Raw genomic sequence first — 10176 nt, forward strand, 5'->3', positions numbered from 1 at the left:
TTTTGATTTATAATTGTCAATATTATTTATTTTATTAATCTCTATCTAACTTTTGATTTTTAATTATAAATACACTGTATATATATATATTTTTTCTCTCTCTATCTATATTTTGATTTCTAAAAATAAATATTATTTTTTAACTCTCTCCTTCTCTCTATCCATCCATCTATTAGCCATACCATTACAAAAAAAGTCTTCTTATCTCCTCCGTTTCAAATGATTAATGTTGTCATTGAAGCTAAATCAATCAAAATTACAGGACCAGAGGGAGACACAAAAGAGATATGCACCAGGAGCCGGTTTTTCAAAACTTGTAATCTGGATCATTTTGATCCATTTGTTCAGAAAATGTCACTGCTGGATTATCCATATTATGAATAACTGCGATTAAAAAGTCCAGCATTTTAAAAAGTAATCTCAATCACAAAATATAGGATTACAAATCCAGATCATTTGTATCCAGATTGCAAGTTTTGAAAAAGCAGCTCCCGGGGAGCCTCCAACTCACAACTGCAGCATCCTGCCGTATAAGTACGACACTCAAAACAAGTGCACCACATAGAGCACCTGGAGGAGACATCGAGCAGTTGGCACGTGTGGGGCATTGTGGCTTAGTTGGTTAAAGCACCTGTCTTGTAAACAGGAGATCCTGGGTTCGAATCCCAGCAGTGCCTCTTTTAATTCTTGTCCCAAAGCTAAATGCATACCGTCTTCTTCTTCTAAAAAAAAAAACACAACTAATTAATCCAAAAAAACACACATAAAAATTCACGACTCTGGCGGGACTCAAACCCGCAACCTTTGAATCACACCACACAACCAGCCTAAAAGTCCAACATGCTATCCACTGCGCCACAGAGCCCTGTACCGTTATGACTGGCACGGCAAAGTTGAGGTAGACGGAGCCAAGGCCACGGAGGAAAACGTGCCAAAAAACGACGGAGATGGGATTCAAACCTGCGCGTACAGAGCACAGTGCAAGGCATGGCCTTTACCACTCGGCCACCTTGTCCTCCATGCAGCAATCACATTAAAAAAAAACACATTTCACTCTTCCATCACCCAGCCCTTTCTGGTTTCATTCATTCAATCAATCAATCAATCAATCTATCTATCTATCTATCTATCTATCTATCTATCTATCAATCTTTTGATTTATAATTGTCAATATTATTTATTTTATTCATCTCTATCTAACTTTTGATTTTTAATTATAAATACACTGTATATATATATTTTTTTCTCTCTCTTTCTATATTTTGATTTCTAAAAATAAATATTATTTTTTAACTCTCTCCTCTCTATCCATCCATCTATTAGCCATACCATTACAAAAAAAGTCTTCTTATCTCCTCCGTTTCACATGATTAATGTTGTCATTGAAGCTAAATCAATCAAAATTACAGGACCAGAGGGAGACACAAAAGAGATATGCACCACGAGCCGGTTTTTCAAAACTTGTAATCTGGATCATTTTGATCCATTTGTTCAGAAAATGTCACTGCTGGATTATCCATATTATGAATAACTGCGATTAAAAAGTCCAGCATTTTAAAAAGTAATCTCAATCACAAAATATAGGATTACAAATCCAGATCATTTGTATCCAGATTGCAAGTTTTGAAAAAGCAGCTCCCGGGGAGCCTCCAACTCACAACTGCAGCATCCTGCCGTATAAGTACGACACACAAAACAAGTGCACCACATAGAGCACCTGGAGGAGCCATCGAGCAGTTGGCACGTGTGGGGCATTGTGGCTTAGTTGGTTAAAGCACCTGTCTTTTAAAGAGGAGATCCTGGGTTCGAATCCCAGCAGTGCCTCTTTTAATTCTTGTCCCAAAGCTAAATGCATACCGTCTTCTTCTTCTAAAAAAAAAAACACAACTAATTAATCCAAAAAAACACACATAAACATTCACGACTCTGGCGGGACTCAAAGCCGCAACCTTTGAATCACACCACACAACCAGCCTAAAAGTCCAACATGCTATCCACTGCGCCACAGAGCCCTGTACCGTTATGACCGGCACGGCAAAGTTGAGGTAGACGGAGCCAAGGCCACGGAGGAAAACGAGCCAAAAAATGACGGGGATGGGATTTAAACCTGCGCGTACAGAGCACAGTGCAAGGCATGGCCTTTACCACTCGGCCACCTCGTCCTCCATGCAGCAATCACATTAAAAAAAACACATTTCACTCTTCCATCACCCAGCCCTTTCTGGTTTCATTCATTCAATCAATCAATCAATCAATCTATCTATCTATCTATCTATCTATCTATCTATCTATCTATCTATCTACCTGTTCTGTCTGTTGGTGCATGCTGGGAGTGTGAGGGGTGTGTGCTGCTGCAGGAGGGGTTGTGGAGAGAGTAGGTGAGTGATATGTGTTTTTTCTTTTTTTTGGGATATAAGTGTTATTTAGGTTTATTTATTTTGGGTGTTTTCAAAAATTTAGCTGACTTTTGTCAGCTTGAATAGGACAGTATGGCCAGTTCCGGGGGGAGAGAAGCTCCCACAAACTTTTCTTTTGAAAAGTTAAGTCGCCGTCATGGAGTAAAGATCATAACGGAGGGGTTTGTGTCATTGGAGCAATGTGTTTTAGCGTTAGGTGAAGTTGTCGGATGCGAGAATATCAAGTCTGCATCTCGAATGAATGGTTCAATTGTTGCTTTTCTGAATGAAATCAATCTCGTTACTAAAGCTGTTGAAAAGGGAATTGTGGTAAATGAGACATTTATTACCGTGTTACCTCTGGTTTTACCATCCAGAAAAGTAATTCTTTCAAATGTTCCCCCTTTTTTAAAGAATGACGTGTTAGAGAATGCTCTCTCTAGACACGGGAAAATTGTTTCGAGTCCGAAGAGAATCCCCTTGGGGTGTAAATCTCCGAAGCTGAAACACATCGTTTCTTTCCGCAGGCAAGTTAACATGATTTTAAATGACATGAGTCAGGAGTTGAACGTAGCCCTCAAATTTAAAATAGACGAGAATAGTTATATTATTTTTGCGACTACAGATGTCATGAGGTGTTTTGGTTGTGGGAAAGAGGGGCATGTTGTTAAAAACTGTCCTGAAAATGAGGCTAGCACGGCGGAACAGGACAAGGGGAAAAAGAGTGAGCATAAAGAAACAGAGAGGAGAGAGGAGGGGAAAGAAATTGGGAACGGCTCTAATAATTCTGCAGATGCAGGTAACGAAAGTAGCCGACAGACAGAAACTGGATGTGAGGGGGATGAGAGACTGGAACAAGAAGCTAGTACTGAGGTGAATGTAGGAGAGCTGGCAGTGACTGGAAAACAGAGCAGAGAGACGGCAACAACTAGCGCTGAAAAACAGTCAGCTCTTGATGTAGACAGCGCTGTGGAAGCAGGTTGCAGTAAAATGATACAGAATACGTCTGAGTGTGTAGAGCTCAAACAAACTGAGAGTATTGTTAAATCTGTAGAGGTCAAACAAACAGAGAGTGTGGTTGAGGCTGTAGAGTTAAATCCAACAGCAGGTGATGAAAGTAAAATAAATTCAGTTTTAGAAAAAATGGATGTAGAAACGGTAGGGGAAAAGTTTAAGTTCAAAACTCCGAAAAAGAAAAGACAGAGGAAACGGGAAGATGATGAAACTGTAAAGAAAAGAGCTAATGTTATTGAGGAAAGTGAAGCGGCGCCTGGGAAGAGTAAAACAACAGTGCCGTGGAGTGTTAGAGTTGCCAGCAAAACTCCCGAAGAGAGCTCAGAGATAGACAGTGAAGAGGAGGCAGTTTTGACTGACTGTTCCCAAACATCAGACTCGGCTCTCTCTGGAACTGGCTACAGTGTCAGTAACATAAAAGATTTCTTGGAAATCACGAAGGGTAGAAGAGGGATTAATATTGAAGACCATTTCCCAAATATCTCTTTGTTTTTATTAGCGGCACGTTTTACCTCACAGAAAGCGTCAGGCTCCGACCTCACTGAGCAGGAGCGTTGGCGTTTGAAAAACCTGATCGCTAGAGTCAGTAAACAGTTAAAAAAAAAACCTAGTGATTAAATGGATTGGATTTTCTTTATCTTCTTGTCAGTGTGTCTGGTTCTTCTTTTTCCAGTTTCCTTCCTTCCTTTTCACATTAAAATGAATTCGTTCACAATTGGGTCTTTAAATATTAATGGGTGCAGAGATGAGCTGAAGAGAGCTGCTTTATTTGAATACCTTGATCAGAAAAAATGTAATGTTGTTTTTTTACAAGAAACACACACTGATTTTAATAACCAAGTCGACTGGGTTGGTGACTGGAAGGGGGACGTGTTTCTTAGTCACGGCTCCAATGTAAGCGCTGGGGTGGCCGTGCTGTTTTCAAAAGGTTTTATTCAGTCTCCCCCTGTTGTTACTGAAGTGGTGAAAGGGAGATTGTTAAAAGTTGACTTAAAGATAGGGGAAAACATGTTTGTTTTTATAAACATATATGCCCCGAATGATGGACGAGAGCGGGTCCGGTTTTTTAAGACGTTAGATCAAGTTTTAAATGGCTGCAGTGGCAGAGATAGGGTTGTTTTAGCTGGTGATTTTAATTGCACAGTTAACCACATGGAGGACCGTAATCATCCTGAGCCACACCTTCAGTCAGCTTCAGAACTTAATTTGATTTTAAAAAAGCATGACTTGACTGATGTGTGGAAACAATTGAACAATTCAATGAGACAGTATACATGGGTCAAATACTGCAATAATAATGTTTCCTTGGCCAGGTTGGATCGCTTTTATATTTTTAAACAGCATTTTAATCTGGTCACCAAGTGTTTTATTTCTCCAACTGGGTTATCCGATCATTCTCTTTTAACTTTAAGTGTAATGGTTCCCTTGCAAAAGCCAGGAAAGTCTTACTGGCATTTTAACACTCAGCTTTTAAAAGATACCCATTTTAAAGAATGTATGAGTTTTCTATGGGAAAGGTGGAGAGAGCAGAAGACTGCTTTTACTTCCCTGGCTGAGTGGTGGGATGTGGGGAAGGTGCAGATCAGATTGTTCTCTCAGCAGTACACTATTAATGTCACAAGGAGGATGACTGCGGCTCTGGAAGAGCTGGAGAGGGATATGTTAGAGCTTCAGGGAGCTCTACAGTCCAATCCCAGTAGTAGGTCGATTCAAGACCTCAAGAACAAAAAACAGCAGATGGCTGAACTGCTGAATGTCAAGATGCAGGGGGCGCTGGTGAGGTCCCGAATGCAGCATATAGCTGAGATCGATGCACCCACACAGTTTTTTTTTGGATTGGAAAAAAAGAGAGCAGAGCGGAAAGTCATTCACTGTTTAAAAACTTCGACAGGGGAAAAGCTGAGGGAGCCTGGGGAGATTCGGCGACACGCTGTGAATTTCTATTCTGAACTGTTCACAATGGAGGTTGGGGAACAGGCTGAAGCGACACAGCGGTTCCTGGAGGCTCTGCCAAGGCTCGCTGAAGAGGAAAAGAAAGCACTTGAGTTTCCCCTAACGTTGCAAGAGCTCTCTGATGCCCTCCAGGGGCTAAAAGGGGGAAAAACTCCAGGAATGGATGGGCTGCCTGTTGAATTTTTTAAAGCTTTTTGGACATTATTGAAGGATGACCTGTACGCAGTTCTAAATGAATGCATGGAGAAAGGAGTGCTGCCTATGAGCTGCAGGAGGGCAGTGATAACACTATTACCCAAGAAAGGGGATTTGTGTAATATAAAGAACTGGAGACCTGTGTCCTTGTTATGCACAGATTACAAAATAATGTCCAAAGCCCTGGCCAGAAGACTAAGCACTGTTTTGGGTCTTGTTATACACCCTGACCAAACCTACTGTGTGCCCAACCGATGCATCTTTGACAACATTTTTTTAATTCGAGACATATTGGCTGCCTCTAAGCTCTTTAGTTTCCCTGCTGGGCTTATCTCTCTTGATCAAGAAAAAGCCTTTGACAGAGTCGACCACAGTTATTTATGGAAGGTATTTGAAGCCTTCGGATTTGGCCCGAGATTTATATCTCAAATACAGTCCCTATACTGTGACATTTTTAGTTTGCTGAAGATCAATGGGGAGCTGAGTGCACCTTTCCCAGTCCGCCGGGGTATAAGACAAGGTTGTCCTCTCTCAGGAATGTTGTATTCTCTTTCTATTGAGCCGCTTATCAATAGACTTAGACAGGTTTTAACAGGACTCACTATCCCAGGTAGCCTAGCTCAACCAATTAAGGTCTCCGCTTATGCAGATGATGTTTCTGTTTTTATTCAGAGTCAAGCAGATGTTGACAAATTGTATGAAAGTCAGAAATGTTTTGAAGCAATTTCTTCAGCCAAAATAAACTGGCAAAAAAGTGAAGGGTTGTTAATAGGGGATTGGAAGGGATGTGGGATCCCAGTTCTGCCAGGTGGCTTGCGGTGGAGTCAAGAGGAGATAAAGTATTTGGGAGTATACTTAGGGAATGAGAGGGCAGTCAGGAAGAACTGGGAGGGGTGTTTGGAGAAAGTAAAAGGGCGCCTGCAGAAATGGCGTTGGATTTTGCAAAAGATCTCTTACCGGGGAAGGGTCTTAATTATAAATAATTTAGCTGCTTCTATGCTCTGGCATAGGCTTATATGTATGGAACCTCCGAAAGATCTTTTAAAAGAAATTCAGAGAGAGTTTTTAAGTTTCTTCTGGGACGGGTTACATTGGTTGAGGCAGTGTGTGTTGTTTTTGCCGCTGGAAGAAGGAGGGCAAGGTTTGATGGACTTGTCTAGTAGACTCAAAGCTTTCAGGCTGCAAACAGTTAAAAAACTGCTGTATAGCAGCGAGAAACTTCCCTGGACTGATGTAGCTCAGTTTTTACTGCATCAAGCTGGAGGGCTGGGTCTGGACAAACAGCTTTTCCTCCTAGATAGTGCCCTGTTCAACTCGCCCAATCTGCCACCGTTTTACCAGAGTTTGCTTAGGGCATGGCAGAGTCTGAGGGTTAAAAGAGGTGAGGGAACTCTTGACTTCTATTGGCTGCTTGAGGAACCTGTCATTTTTAATCCTGGATTTAGAATAAAATTAACAGAGTCTCAGTCGTTTACAAAATCAATGATGAAAGCTGGGGTTATAAAGCTTCGACACGTTGTGGATGTGAATAGGGCAAAATGGAAAAGTCCACAACAGTTGTCCTTAGCTCTGGGTTTACATTCTACGAGAGTAGGTGGCAGGTTACTTTGTCAGATTCAAGCAGCCCTGTCTAGAGAGCAGGATGACATTTTGAAAAATGGGTTCTCAGCAAAGAACCAGGCCTTACTTGAGACCCCGTTCCCCTCCTTATTGATTTCCCCATTGGCCCCCTTGAGTGGGGAAGATGAAGGTCGCCTGCTAAAAATGGAAAAGTTGACAGATCTCCCCCTGGCAAATACAGAAGGCAAAAAATTATATGAATTGTGTGTTAAATTGTGTCATGAAAGACAGTTACAAGAACTTCCAGACACACATTGGAGGGAGCGGTTGGAGGTGGGAGAGCAGGCCAGACCGGCCTGGAGGAGCCTGTATAAACCTCCTCTACCCAAGAGATCAGGGGACTTGCAGTGGCGACTCCTGCACACCATCATCGCTGTCAATGCTTACCTGTGCATCATAGACCCAGGAATAACAGATAAATGTCCCTTTTGTATAGAAAGAGAGACTGTTTTTCATGGTTTTGTTTTCTGTAACCGTTTAGCCCCTTTGTTTGTTCTCATAAGGCGCCTGTTTATTGACCTAGGCTTGGATTTTTCTGAGTGTGTTTTTATCTTTGGTGTAGCTTACACAAAAAAGGAAAAATATGTGTGTCAGCTAGCAAATTTCCTGCTAGGACAAGCCAAGCTCTCTATTTTAAAAACTAGAAAAGCTCATATTGCTGGTGTTGGTGAAATCAATGCAGTTACTGTTTTTAGAATGCTGGTTATCAGTAGGATTAAACTGGATTTTAAATATTACAGTATGGTGAATGATTTGGAAATGTTTTCATCGAATTGGTGTATTGCTGGTGCACTTTGTGAGACAGATGGTGGGAATTTAATTATTTATTTGTAAATTGCTGTTGTTGGTTATTTATTTAATTAAAAAAAAAAAAAAAAAAAAAAAAATGTAAATATTTGACTATGTATTAATGTATTTGTTTTTATGTGTTTCTTTGTAATGTTAAAGATTTGTGAGTAGTTAATAAAGGTATTTTGAAAAGTAAAGTATCTATCTATCTATCTATCTATCTATCTATCTTTTGATTTATAAATGTCATTATTATTTATTAAATTCATCTCTATCTAACTTTTGATTTTTAATTATAAATACACTGTATATATATATTTTTTTCTCTCTCTCTATCTATATTTTGATTTCTAAAAATAAATATTATTTTTTAACTCTCTCCTTCTCTCTATCCATCCATCTATTAGCCATACCATTACAAAAAAAGTCTTCTTATCTCCTCCGTTTCACATGATTAATGTTGTCATTGAAGCTAAATCAATCAAAATTACAGGACCAGAGGGAGACACAAAAGAGATATGCACCAGGAGCCGGTTTTTCAAAACTTGTAATCTGGATCATTTTGATCCATTTGTTCAGAAAATGTCACTGCTGGATTATCCATATTATGAATAACTGCGATTAAAAAGTCCAGCATTTTAAAAAGTAATCTCAATCACAAAATATAGGATTACAAATCCAGATCATTTGTATCCAGATTGCAAGTTTTGAAAAAGCAGCTCCCGGGGAGCCTCCAACTCACAACTGCAGCATCCTGCCGTATAAGTACGACACACAAAACAAGTGCACCACATAGAGCACCTGGAGGAGACATCGAGCAGTTGGCACGTGTGGGGCATTGTGGCTTAGTTGGTTAAAGCACCTGTCTTGTAAACAGGAGATCCTGGGTTCGAATCCCAGCAGTGCCTCTTTTTATTCTTGTCCCAAAGCTAAATGCATACCGTCGTCTTCTTCTAAAAAAAAACACACAACTAATTAATCAAAAAACACACACATAAACATTCACGACTCTGGCGGGACTCAAACCCGCAACCTTTGAATCACACCACACAACCAGCCTAAAAGTCCAACATGCTATCCACTGCGCCACAGAGCCCTGTACCGTTATGACCGGCACTGCAAAGTTGAGGTAGACGGAGCCAAGGCCACGGAGGAAAACGAGCCAAAAAATGACGGGGATGGGATTTAAACCTGCGCGTACAGAGCACAGTGCAAGGCATGGCCTTTACCACGCGGCCACCTCGTCCTCCATGCAGCAATCACAATTAAAAAAACACATTTCACTCTTCCATCACCCAGCCCTTTCTGGTTTCATTCATTCAATCAATCAATCAATCAATCTATCTATCTATCTATCTATCTATCTATCTATCTATGTATCTATCAATCTTTTGATTTATAAATGTCAATATTATTTATTAAATTCATCTCTATCTAACTTTTGATTTTTAATTATAAATACACTGTATATATATTTTTTTTCTCTCTCTCTATCTATATTTTGATTTCTAAAAATAAATATTATTTTTTAACCCTCTCCTTCTCTCTATCCATCCATCTATTAGCCATACCATTACAAAAAAAGTCTTCTTATCTCCTCCGTTTCACATGATTAATGTTGTCATTGAAGCTAAATCAATCAAAATTACAGGACCAGAGGGAGACACAAAAGAGATATGCACCAGGAGCCGGTTTTTCAAAACTTGTAATCTGGATCATTTTGATCCATTTGTTCAGAAAATGTCACTGCTGGATTATCCATATTATGAATAACTGCGATTAAAAAGTCCAGCATTTTAAAAAGTAATCTCAATCACAAAATATAGGATTACAAATCCAGATCATTTGTATCCAGATTGCAAGTTTTGAAAAAGCAGCTCCCGGGGAGCCTCCAACTCACAACTGCAGCATCCTGCCGTATAAGTACGACACACAAAACAAGTGCACCACATAGAGCACCTGGAGGAGACATCGAGCAGTTGGCACGTGTGGGGCATTGTGGCTTAGTTGGTTAAAGCACCTGTCTTGTAAACAGGAGATCCTGGGTTCGAATCCCAGCAGTGCCTCTTTTAATTCTTGTCCCAAAGCTAAATGCATACCGTCGTCTTCTTCTAAAAAAAAAAAACACAACTAATTAATAAAAAAAAACACACATAAACATTCACGACTCTGGCGGGACTCAAAGCCGCAACCTTTGAATCACACCACA

At 40.1% G+C, this 10176-nt stretch overlaps 3 non-coding genes across 3 annotated transcripts; all 3 read left to right on the plus strand.

Annotated features, from left to right (window-relative positions):
* The first annotated feature begins 603 nt into the window (after window positions 1-603).
* On the plus strand, window positions 604-677 carry trnat-ugu (transfer RNA threonine (anticodon UGU)). Its single transcript has one exon. It is a non-coding gene; the product is annotated as a tRNA-Thr (tRNA).
* Window positions 678-8801: 8124 nt separating this feature from the next.
* On the plus strand, window positions 8802-8875 carry trnat-ugu (transfer RNA threonine (anticodon UGU)). The gene has a single exon. It is a non-coding gene; the product is annotated as a tRNA-Thr (tRNA).
* A 1084-nt stretch (window positions 8876-9959) lies between these two features.
* Window positions 9960-10033, plus strand: trnat-ugu (transfer RNA threonine (anticodon UGU)). Its single transcript has one exon. It is a non-coding gene; the product is annotated as a tRNA-Thr (tRNA).
* Window positions 10034-10176: the final 143 nt, after the last annotated feature.

The sequence above is a fragment of the Acipenser ruthenus genome, chromosome 24 (genome assembly GCF_902713425.1).
Source record: "Acipenser ruthenus chromosome 24, fAciRut3.2 maternal haplotype, whole genome shotgun sequence".
Lineage (NCBI taxonomy): Eukaryota > Metazoa > Chordata > Actinopteri > Acipenseriformes > Acipenseridae > Acipenser > Acipenser ruthenus.